The sequence below is a fragment of the Myodes glareolus genome, chromosome 6, assembly GCF_982192425.1.
Source record: "Myodes glareolus chromosome 6, mMyoGla1.1, whole genome shotgun sequence".
NCBI classification, from domain to species: Eukaryota; Metazoa; Chordata; class Mammalia; order Rodentia; family Cricetidae; genus Myodes; species Myodes glareolus.
In genome coordinates this window covers 46512001-46524799 of record NC_142031.1, presented here as the reverse complement: position 1 = coordinate 46524799, position 12799 = coordinate 46512001, and the positions used below count along the sequence as shown (strand labels likewise).

The 12799-nt window shown below is 40.1% G+C and overlaps 1 long non-coding RNA gene across 1 annotated transcript; it reads left to right on the top strand.

The window, feature by feature from the left end:
* Window positions 1-250: 250 nt before the first annotated feature.
* On the top strand, window positions 251-4898 carry LOC148121794 (uncharacterized). The gene is made up of 2 exons (XR_015738105.1): window positions 251-504; window positions 3899-4898. It is a non-coding gene; the product is annotated as an uncharacterized LOC148121794 (long non-coding RNA).
* Window positions 4899-12799: the final 7901 nt, after the last annotated feature.

The window sequence follows — 12799 nt, the reverse complement described above, 5'->3', positions numbered from 1 at the left end:
AAGGGTATAGTTTAGAGAGAACTCCCCCTCCTCTGTTATGGTAATTCCACCTGCAAGCAAGGTTCTCGCTGCAGGCAAGGTTCCCGGGTCAGCTTCTCTCTGACCCTGAGCTCGGCCACCTGGCTTCCTCTTTTCTCTGTTCAGCTGCTCTTCGACCTTGGGTGCGGACCCCTGATTTTTCTCTTTCCTTGTTCCTGGTGGGGGGCTGGTGTCCTTTTGCCCCACAATATATATACCCGACTTTTGCTTAATAAAACTGCCATTTGCCACTTGCTCTTTGGTAAATGAGCCCGGTCTCTTGTGTGTGTGTCTGTTTCAACCCTTTAGGATATTAATCCGTTCTCGTGGGCTTGAGTCAGAAAAGCACGCGCCTGTTTTGAGGTTCGAGTGTTCACAGAAAAGTGCGGAGGCAACAGATGGCGTCCCTCGGTGGCCCTGAAGAAGGGCTGAAGAACCGCGTTCTGCGTTCTGCCATCTGTGGACCCACCACAAGAACCCCAAGAGGTGAGGGTCCCCCCACGACCAGGGAACTGGCCAGTTTTGTAGTGTGCAATTGTGCACGTGTGACAAGGGGGTGAATAAGCTTGATGTATAGAAATATGGGTGCCAAAAGGTCTGATCCGGAGCTGGAGGCCAGTGGGCAAATCAGCTGCTAAATTTCTTAAAGAGACTAGGCACCAGGATTAAATCACACTGCACTAGAGACTGCTTAGAGTGTTTTAAAACTCAGTCCCTGACTCTCACATGCAGGGAGCTTTACTTTTTACCAGAGAAACAGGCTGGGCACAGCTAGCTCCTGGTGGGAATCCGTTCCCAAGGCTACAGGACCCAGCGTAACCTAGCACACTAGTAATAGCCGATGGCCATATAACTGCGGCCCTCAGGCTGAGGGAATATTCAAAGTATGTCTAACAGTTCTATTAAGAGTTTTTGAGTAACAAAAGACAAAAGAGCCAAAAAGAGAGAGAGTTTTGACAAAACAAGAGAGCACAGCAACCTTGAGCCCCGAGCCCGTAGATGGAGCTGGGTATTACCCGTGGCTAATGAGCTGCATGCTAGGCGGAATGCGATCCTCCTCCACGGAGGCCGACAGACTGTACAGGGTCCTTACATGGGACTCTGGAGGGCTGCGCGACCGTGGCTGGCAACTCTAGGAGTCCCAGGAAACTGGCGGCCAAGGAGCAGAGCGCTGCAGCGCCAAAAGGTGCCTGCCACAAGTGGGCGGGCTAAGGGCAGGTTTACGTCGCAGGCTGTATGTAGCCTTATGTGAAGCTCGGAGTGGCGCCAACAGAGCAAAGGCTGCGCACTAAGGCTGGGCCAGACACAAATGTCTTTAAGCTGGCAGAGGCCGCGAGCCGGTGGTTTTCTGGCCTGCAGTTGCTACCTTTGGGCTTGCTCAGAAAGCATGCCATTGCTGGAGAACTGCTTCAGCAGGTTGCCCATATCCTAGATAACAAAGGCAGACCAATAGCCTGGGGCAACGGGCAGGGCAAACAACATTAAGGCTGTTAGGTCAAGGATTTTCCATCTCTATAGAAAGCTAAGAAATGGGATGGATCTAGCCATCTAAGCCACGGGTCTCCATATTGCTTAGTAAATTAAAGGCTTATGTAGTCAGAAAAAGAGAGATATACAGTAAAGAGAGATTCTAAGAGGAAGAAAACCTCTAACTGGTTTACAATGTGTTAAAAATGTATATAGGCTAAAAGTTAAAGTTCTTTAAGAAAGAGAGTAGTTGGGTGTGGTGTTACACACCTTTTATCCCAATGCCTGGGAGACAGAGACAGATCTCTGTGAGTTCAAGGTGTTGTAGCACACGCCTTTAATCCAAGCATTGGGGAGGCAGAGACAGTGGGACTCTGTGAGTTCAAGGATAGCCTGGTCTACAGAGTTATTCCAGGATAAAGATATACATTTGAGATGCTTATCTACAAAGAATCATAACTTCCCTCTGCTCCTGGAGTTGGATGAGGAAGTTTGAGTGCACGTGATTATTCTTTGATCCATGCTAGGGTCAGGTGACAGTCCCTACTGGGGCAGGTAAAGGTTGAATACACGGTGATCAGTCCTTGACCCCTACTGGGGTCAGGTGAGAGTCCCTCCTTGACTCCCCATTTGGTTCTATGGTAAAAAGCTAGCCCCAGCAGAGGAGTAAGCAAGCTGCTGTTTCTCCTCAACCTCATGCTTTATGGATTTCATTCAACCTGGGCACCCTCCGCCGAGACTCGTGGGTGAGATCGGAAAGGTGAGGATTGTGGACCGGGTCATCCTGTTGTCTGGCCAGGATGCATTGAGGATTAAGATATAATTAAATAAGAGATCCTTAAGATAATTAAGAGATAATTAAGAGATAAGAGATAATTAAGAAATGGGGAATACCCCTGGTAAATCAGAGTTAAAGAGGTTAGTGAAAGGAACAGCTGTCTGGTTTTAAATCGAATGTTTTCCTTTCTAAAGAAAGGTTGTTTACACATTTTTAAAGGGCTCCAGGCTAGGAGCAGGAGAACTGTTTTCTCAAAATTATATTTTTAGAGCAATAGCTCAACTATGCCATATTTATAACAATTTATTTAGGACTTAAGTCTAGACAGTTTTAAGTTGGAGATTATTGTAGGTTCAAAGGTTCCTTAATTATACAGGATTTTAAGTTTACATTTTCTCATAAGGGTAATAATTATTTTATTCAAAGTCTAAATTTTCATCATAAATTTGATGGACATTTACATTAAGTTCATGGATTAATTTTCAATAATATTGTCCATTTGGCTTATTTGATACTGTTTTCACAGATGAATGGATATCTCTCCATTGTCTAGTGGCTTAAATTTCTTATAAGGTTTAAAGTCTATTATACAGATTTTTTAATTTATATATTTAGAGTTATTCAAAAATATTTTATAACATTTATGGCTACCTCATTTATCAGATGTGTTAAAGAAATATATGTGGGTTGTTTTCAGATTCTATATTAATAAAGTAATTCTGCCATATACATGGTTAAACACATGTCCTTATGACATGGTTAAACATCTTTTTTATAGGGGCCCAAAAAAGAGGTAGAGCTAAATTTTGAGATGATATGTTGCCTAATTTTCTAAAAATCCAAACTGTGCCAATTTACATTTCCAACTATGGTGGAAAGGTTTCTCTTAAGTATAAACTATGAGCAATGTTTGATCTTGGCCATGTCATTTAAAATAGGATAAAATCTCAAAAGTTATTTTGATTTACATTTCACCAAGGGTTAAAGATATCATATTTGAGGATTTTTAAAATGTCTTTCAGGCATTTTTAAGTTTGTCTATTGAGAGTTTTCAGTTTAGGTCTGCTACATATATTTTTATTTTATTAATTGCTCTTTGGAGGACTATTTATAAAGTCCTAATGTTTTTTATATGGATTGATGACTGACAAAGATTTCCACATCTGTAGCTAGATATGTCGATCCTATTAATTATTTCTCAAAATGCTGGCGGAAGGCAATGTGCCCCCATAAAGATAACAATTTTAATAATTCTATCCAGTTATGTAAGTGCTCACGTACTGGATGAGATAATTATTTTCTGCCCCTGAAAAAGTTCCAAATGCAACTAACTCCAGGAAATGTTTTAGGACTGGCCATTCAGCCCAATTTTAAGGCCGCTATATGGTACAGGCCAATAAAAAAAAATGTTTGCTGTTGGCTATTCAGTCCAATATTAAGGCCGGTTGCAGTGGCACAGGCCAATTATGTTTGCTCTTTGGAGAAGAGACCTACAGGTCTCTAAGTTCAAGACCAGCCAACATCAATACTGGCTGAGCTAAGTTTATGTTCTGAGTATTTGTTACTCCCAATATATAACATGGTCCAGTTCATGTATTAATTTGGGGTAGAGGAAAGGTTTATGTGTTTCCACAGGATGCAAAGCAATCCATTTGGGTCCCTGAACGTCTGGTGCAGACCGTGGATTCCTCTATTCAGACACCTGACGACGAGGTGAGATCAAGAGATCCCACGGACATGGTGGCGGAGGCAGCGGCAAAGATGACAGATTCCTGAGAGATGATCCAGCGCCTGCCTTTGCCCCATTTCCCAGCTTCCTGTCTTTGCTCTGCCTTGATCTGCCTGTTTAGACAAGGCTGCTTTACCCCCTGAGGGGAAGCAGCTACTTCCCCTACCCTAAATTGCAGCATTGAGTACTCATGGCAGGAACCCTGCCGGTTAGACAGAAATACCATGGACATTCAAACTAATTTAAATTCTCGATTGGATGCTGTAGCTGATCTTTACAAACTGGATGTGGATTTTGACCTCTGCTGGTCCCTGGATAAGATTTCGCTGCTTTTCTCGGACCCCAGAATACAAAATTGCTAATTTGCCCCTCAATAGAAGATTGTTTAAAGAAGGTGTTTAACATATACACATTAGAGTTTTACTCAGCAGTAAAAAACAGTGACATCTTGAATTTTACATGGAAATGGATGAAATAGAAAATGCTTTACTGAGTGAGGTAACCCAGACCCAAAAAGAGGATTATGGTATGTACTCACTCATAAGTGGATTCTAGCCTTAATTAAAGGTCTTTGAGCCTATAACTCATGTTCCTAGAGAAGCTAAATAAGAAGGTGAACCTGAGGAAAATCATGTAGTTATCCTCCTGGATCTTGGAATTAGACAAGATTGCCAGGCAAACCCTCTTTTAAAATATTATATTATAACATTTCACTGGTATAAGACCTCCACATAGATATAATGTATATTATTTGAATATAAAACGTTGTGTGTTAAATATAAAGTGACAAAAACATCAGCAGTGACCCATTAGGAGAGACTTTCCTATACTTTCTTAGAGTTTTCTCAAATCCATTTATTATTGTTAATATTTTTTATGTTTTTATAATAAAAATAAGTAATACTTTACTAGTACTTTTGTTTGCATTTACAGTCACAGGAGTGTAATTTATTTCTTTTTAAGTAATGGGTATACTTAACTGCTCCATTTAAAACTGTGTAAAATTCTCTCTAACCCTCTCCCCTTCCATCAACCCTCCCACCCCCCCCCCATGCACCCGAGGTTACCTGGGACTCTTGTCTATTTCCTACCTCCTGGCGGATAGCTAAATAATCTTCATCAGGTTCATCTTCTTATTTAGCTTCTCTAGGATCACGAATAATAGGCTCAAAGACCTTTAATTATGGTTAGAATCCACTTATGAATGAATACATACCGTGTTCCTCTTTTTGGGACTGACTTACCTCACTCAGTAAAGCGTTTTCTATTTCCATCCATTTGCATGCAAAATTCAAGATGTCATTGTTTTTTACCGCTGAGTAAAACTCTAATGTGTATATGTTAAACACCTTCTTTAACCATTCTTCTATTGAGGGGCACCTAGGCTGTTTCCAGGTTCTGGCTATTACAAATAGTGCTGCTATGAACATAGTAGAACAAATGCTTTTGTAGTATGTTAGGGAATCTCTAGGGTACATTCCCAAAAGTGGAATTGCTGGGTCCTGAGGGAAGTTGATTTCCAGTTTCCTGAGAAATCGCCACACTGATTTCCACAGTGGCTGCACGAGTTTGCATTCCCACCAACAATGGATGAGTGTTCCCCTCTCCAGCATAGGCTATCATTGGTGTTTTTGAGTTTAGTTATTCTGACAGGTGTAAGATGGTATCTCAAAGTTGTTTTGATTTGCATTTCCCTGATCGCTAAGGAGGTTGAGCATGACCCGTGATCTAATCAGATTCTCGGAATTTGGACAGATTCTCTGAATGTGGTTGGCCTGAAGTCTTTCTGAAAAGCCATTGACTATGATCCTGGGACTTGTTTCCTCTGCTTATACTGAATTTTGGGGATCCAGTCTGTTTGGATACTCACCTGCCTGGACCTGGAGGGAGGGGGGAGGAACTTGAACTTCCCACAGGGCAGGAAACCCTGACTGCCCTAAGGGACGAAGAGGGAGGAGGAGAGGGAGTGGGGGGAGTGGGAGGGTGTTGGGAAGAGGGGTGGAAATGGAAACTTTTATAATTTAATAAAATTTACTCTCAAAAAAAATAAAACTGTGTAAAATTTAAGAAGGTACCAGAGTACCAGATAGGCACAAAAAAACCTCCCATCTCTTTTTCCCATTTTGACTTCTTAGAACAGCTGCAGACTTTGTGTCAGTTCTTATTCTGTAAGATCAGTTAGACTTCAAAATGCACATAGTTGTTCAACTCCCACAGGTTCATCTGAAAATGTTTGTTTTCATGACCATTCCATCTGACCTATATGTAACATAGCACTTCCTAGAGTACCAGGGCCTCAGGTACTTTGTTCCACTGGGACGTTTTTCAGTATTATGCTATTCAAAATTTTATTCTTTTTTTCTCAAGACATTGGGAGCAGTTATTCATTTTTTTAAATATAAGAATCCCGAAAAATTGTTACTTTCTAAAGTATTGGCCATGCTGTTTTTCTAGTGCTCCTTGGGGAGGATCTCTACTTTCTGGTCATAGGTAAAAGTTCATCAGTAATCTTGCCATGACTGTTTAGTCTCCTAAGTTCATCATCTCACAATGAGGTAACCGTTTCAGGTCCTGTGGCTGTTAATACTATGGATTCCTGCTAAGGAGAGAAACAGGATACAGAAAGAAAATAGAGTGAGAGGTTGATCTTTAGGATAGTTACAGTCCAAGTCTTTGCTGTCCACATAGGAAATGACATGCTCTATCTTCTAGGATTCAAATGTGAGGTTTACACTCTGAAAGTGAGATATCAGATTAAACAGAATCTATGATACATGGAGAAAATTGACACAGATTGGTTCAATGGTTTTGTCCATAATTACCTTGAAATCATTTAGAATGACATAGTGGAATGTTTTCTAGAAAGTGTTTGTTTTTAAGATAAAAATTTTATCCACACCATGTAGAGATCTCACTTGAGACATATTACATATAGATAATATTAAATATTGTTCATGAATTTTCTGCAGGATTTTGTCCTTCTCTCTTATTATTTAAGCCTTAAGATATTGTAATGATTCAGACACTAGTATTTCTGCTTATTACTCATGAATGGACAGCCCCCATCTCCTGAAGGAACTCTCTGAGTATTCTAGATAGTGACAGTGACACTATTGTCAACTATTTCCAGCAAAAGTTAGGAAAGTTACCTTTGATGCTTATTTATGAGACGTCTAAACAAGAATGTGATTTCCCCAGAAAGTTCAGTGGCACTGGACCTGTCTCTTCATAGCAATAAGGGAATCTGAGGATGTTTGAGTTTATTGCTAAATGTAAGCTACACACATTCCACCTACAATAAAACAGACACAAACAAAACTTTCTTATTTGGTATGGTTCAGATTTCAAGTGTGTTTCTTGACCCATGAGAAACATAGCGCATTGCATATTGCATCATAATATTTTACCTGAATTTGAAGTTTTTAAATTTTAGGTTCACTGATTATTTTATTTTATTTTATTTCGAAGTTTATCAAATTATAAAAGTTTCCATTTCCTCTCTTCCTCCCAACACCCTCCCATTCCCCCCACTCCCTCTCCTCCTCCCTCTCCAGCCCTAAGAGCAGTCAGGGTTTCCTGCCCTGTGGGAAGTTCAAGTTCCTCCCTCCTCCCTCCAGGTCCAGGAAGGAGAGTATTCAAACAGACTGGATCCCAAAAATCCAGTATATGCAGAGGAAACAAGTCCCAGTGTCATTGTCAATGGCTTTTCAGAAAGACTCCGGGCTGGTCACATTCGGAGAATCTGGTTGGATCACATGCTCGTTCAGTCCCAGTCCAACTGGCCTTGGTGAACTCTCATTAGATCAGTCCCCATACCCCTTCGATATAGTGCTAGAAGTTCTAGCAGTAGCAATACGACAACAAATGGGGATCAAGGGAATTCGAATTGGAAAGGAAGAAGTTAAACTCTCGTTATTTGCAGACGGTATGATAGTATATATGAGCGACTCCAAAACCTCTACCAAATAACTCCTACAGCTGATAAACACCTTTAGTAATGTGGCAGGATACAAGATCAACTCCAAAAAATCAGTTGCCCTCCTATACAGAAAGGATAAAGAAGCAGAGAGGGAAATCAATGAAACATCACCTTTCACGATAGCTACAAATAGCATAAAATATCTTCGGATAACTCTGACCAAGGAAGTGAAAGACCTATTTGACAAGAACTTTAAGTCTTTGAAGAAAAAAAATAGGTGAGGATACCAGAAAATGGAAAGATCTCCCTTGCTCTTGGATTGGGAGGATCAACATAGTAAAAATGTCAATTCTACCAAGAGCAATCTATAGATTCAATGCAATCCCCATCAAAATCCCATCAAACTTCTTCACAGAACTTTAGAGAATAATAATTAATTTTATATGGAAAAACAAAAAACCCAGGATAGCCAAAACAATCTTATATAATAAAGGAACTTCTGGAGGTATAACCATCCCTGACTTCAAACTTTATTACAGAGCTACAGTATTGAAAACAGCTTGGTATTGGCATAAGAACAGAGAAGTCGACCTATGGAATTGAATAGAATACCCAGATATTAACCCACAAACCTATGAACAGTTGATTTTCGACAAGGGGGCTAAAGGTATGCAATGGAAGAAGAAAAACATCTTTAAAAAATGGTGCTGGCATAACTGGATGTCAACCTGTAGAAGAATGAAAATAGATCCATATCTATCACCATGCACAAAAATCAGGTACAAATGGGTTAAAGACCTCAACATTAATTAGACCACTTTGAACCAGATAGAAGAGAAAGTGGGAAATAGTCTACAAGATATAGGCACAGGAGGCCACTTCCTAAGTAGAACCCCAGTAGCACAGACAATAAGAGAATCAATGAATAAATGGGACCTCCTGAAACTGAGAAGCTTCTGTAAAGCAAAGGACACCGTCACTGATTATTTTAAAATGGTTCATTTCCACAGCAACATACCCAGAGAAAAACCTGCCCTGCTTGAAATGATAAAGCTGTTTAAAAAATTTCTAATTTCGGGTACAGTATTGTGAAATCAGCATGACTGAAGATATGCTTAGGAGACACTTGTTTCCCTGTGAGTTTCAGGTATTGGAACAATGAATCCCTAGAAAAAAGAACTTTTCAAAAGAATTCATGTTTGGAGAAGTGGCAGCAGCTTATCTGAAGACAGGAGATGTCACATAGTGACTTACAGAATGAGAAATGCATTCAGTTATGTGCAGTGGTTGACAGAAACGCACCTTGAGTAGCTCCTCTTCAATGTGTATACATTTGTCCTTGTTTTTAAACCTTAATATCATTTTAGGATTGCTCAGGGCTCAGACATTGTTATGGATGCAATTGTCTCACCTTCCGAAGTGGCCTCATTGAATAAGATATTTTTTTCCATTTTTAGTTTCGAGTTTGCTTGTTGAGGACAGGTTGCTAGGCTAGGCTCAGGGCAAGTACATGATCTCACATTATGGAACTATGAGAAAGTCTTTGAGCCTTTTAAAGAAGTTGCTAAAGATTTCAAAATAAAAAGTAAATGTACCATTAGAACAATTGGAACTTACATATCCAACAAGGAATTGTTATCTAAAATAAACAAAGAACTAAAATTGCAAACAATCAGTTAATCAACAACAGAAATCTAACAAACCAAACCAAAAATAGAGTAATGAAAAAGAACTCAAAAAATAAAATGCAAACGAGGAATAAACAATCTCTGTAATTATAATCTTTCTGCTTCCCTTTCAGTAATATCCCCTGACCATGAAAGTGAGATATGATATAGATGCCCTATTTTTGTCTGAGAAGGGCACTAGTACTTAGTATCTGCACTTTTACCATTTGTGAGTTCCTATCTCAGCTACCATCTACTGCAAAAGGAAACATCTCTAATGTGGTTTGAAATTGCACTAATCTAAATGTATTGAGACATAAATTTGGACAATAATTGACATTGAGGACTTTTAGCAAAATAGTAATTGTTGGTTGTCTCTTAAGGATTTGTGAGTTCTGAAACCTTTGGCTCTTATGCAGATATCCAATATCTGGCATGTTTATCCATGTGGGACAGTTTTATGCCAGTTTTAAAAAGTTGTTTGATAACCCATAACATCTGTATCACCTTTTGTCCTATCATCCAATCTTGCTTGCAGTTCATTACTGACGTTCACAGGTTTCACAGTTTTGTAAGACTATTCAAATTTTCCCCTCAGCAGTTTATATGACACCATTCAGTACAACAAGAAGTAACCATGACAATCTTGCCTAGTTCTATTATCCAGGAGGATAACTATATAAATTTTCTTCAGGTTCACCTTCTTATCTAGCTTCTCTAGGATCACAAATTATAGACCCAAAGACCTTTAACTATGGCTAGAATACACTTATGAGTGAGTACATACCATATTCCTCTTTTTGGGTCTGGGTTACCTCACTCAGTAAAGCGTTTTCTATTTCCATCCATTTGCATGCAAAATTCAAAATGTCATTGTTCTTTACCGCTGAGTAAAACTCTAATGTATATATGTTCCACACCTTCTTTAACCATTCTTCTATTGAGGGGCACCTAGGTTGTTTCCAGGTTCTGGCTATTTCAAATAGTGCAGCTATGAACATAGATTGCCAAGCAAAGTCGGTGCATGGGGGGTGAGGGGGTAGAAGTAAGGGAGAGGGGAGAGGGCAAGAATTGGGGATGGCTTGGGAGAATGGGGGGGGGAGGGAGGAAGGATGGTTATGGGAGCAGGGAAGTTTATATTGCAACTAAGAGAGTCATTCTAGGGTTTGCAAGAGACTTGATTCTTGAGGGGTTCCTAGTAAAAATTAAATATAAATAAATAAATAAATAAATAGAAAAATAAAAAAAAGAAAAAGAAAGCGCTTTACTGAGGCAGGTAAGCCAGACCCAAAAAGAGGAATATGGTATATATTCACTCATAAGTGGATTCTAGCCATAATTAAAGGTCTTTGAACTTATTATTCGTGATCCTAGAGAAGCTGAAGAAGGTGAACCTGAAGAAAATTCAGGTAGTTTTCCTCCTGGAGATTGGAAATAGACAAGAGTCCCAGGTAACCAAGGGTGCATGGGGGGTTGGGAGGGTAGTAGTTGGAAGGGGAGGAGATTAGAGAGAAGGGAGAAGGGGAGGAATGGGAAATGCTCTGGGGACTGGGAGGGAGGGAGGGAGGAAGGATAGATATGGTTTCAGGGAAGAACATATCTCAACTATGGAAGTCAGTTTAGGGTTTACTAGAGACTTGACTGTAAATGGGATCCCAGGTCCAAGGAGAGATCCCCAGATTGTTCTCTGGACAGAGGAGAGGGTGCCTGAACCGGCCTTGGCCCATAACCATACTGATGAATATTTTGCTTATCACCATAGATCCTTCATCTAGCAATAGATGGAGATAGAGATGGGGACCCACGTTGTAACACTGGACTTAACTCCCTAGTTCCAACTGAGAAGCAGAAGGAAGAAGAACGTGAGCAGGGAGGGCAAGATCAGAGGGAACCTTCATCCGGCGATGGATGGTGATGCAGACGAAGACCCACATTGGAGCACCGGACTGAGCCCCCCAAGGTCCAAAGGAGGAGCAGAAGGAGGAAGAACATGAAAAAGGAAATCAGAACTGCAAGGGGAGTGATCACCCACTGATACAAGGCGACTGATCTAATGAGAGTTCACCAAGGCCAGTTGACTGGGACTGAAGGAGAGCTTGATCCAACCAGATTCTCTGGAGGAGGCTGGATTCTCTGAATGTGGCTGGCCCGAAGCCTTTCTAAAAAGCCGTTGACAATGACTCTGGGACTTGTTTCCTCTGCATATTCTGGATTTTTGGGGATCCAGTCTGATTGGATACTCACCTTCCTGGTCCTGGAGGGAGCGGGGAGGAACTTGAACTACCCACAGGGCAGGAAACCCTGACTGCTCTTAGGGATGGAGAGGGAAGAGGAGAGGGAGTGGGGGGAGTGGGAGGGTGTTGGGAGGAGGGGTGAAAATGGAAACTTTTATATTTTAATAAACTTTAAAAAAAAAAAGAAGTAACCATGAGGGTCTCCTTTCTTTTTGGTCAAAACTGACATAATTTCCTCACGTTTTTTTTACAAATGTGGTTAGTGTCTACTGAAATAATATCTCATCACAAAATTTTGTTTGGAAACTATCTTAATTTGCATACAGTATTTGTGATAATCATCATATCAACAATCATTTTATCAAAAGGCTTTATTTTGTCTTATTTATTAAGATTAGAATCCATGTTGGTGGAGAGAAGACCTGGTGGTTCGAGCAGCACATGAGATAACAATTCTTGACACAGATGTAGGAATTAAAGAAGAAAAATGGTTGTATTGCTTTGAAATATCAAAACTTACTTGCCACAGTAACATACTTCATCCAGCAAGACCAGCCTCCAATATGTACAATGAAAGAGACTCAGGACCAAGTGTTCAAACACTTCAACTCCTGGAGTACATTCTCATTCAAATGACTACAGTAACCAAGGATAGTGAACATCATCCTCACTGTTTTGGGGATCTTTAATATGTGTTTCATCAACTTCTTGAAGGTAAGTATACAAATCTGGCTTAGGCATTTTTATTAGGCAACCTATTGCTTCTGGGATGAGCATAATGCCAGATGTAGATTAACGCTACTCAAACTCTTTTCATATTAGTGACAATATGTATGAAAATTATTAAATAATAGCCTATTTCATGAAATTTTTACAACTTTCTCAATGATAATTTTCCCTTCCACACTCCATCCTTAGACTTTTCCTCCCATGCATCTCCACACTTAACACTGCCTATTATTCTCTTTCCCCTTTTCTTTTGAAATA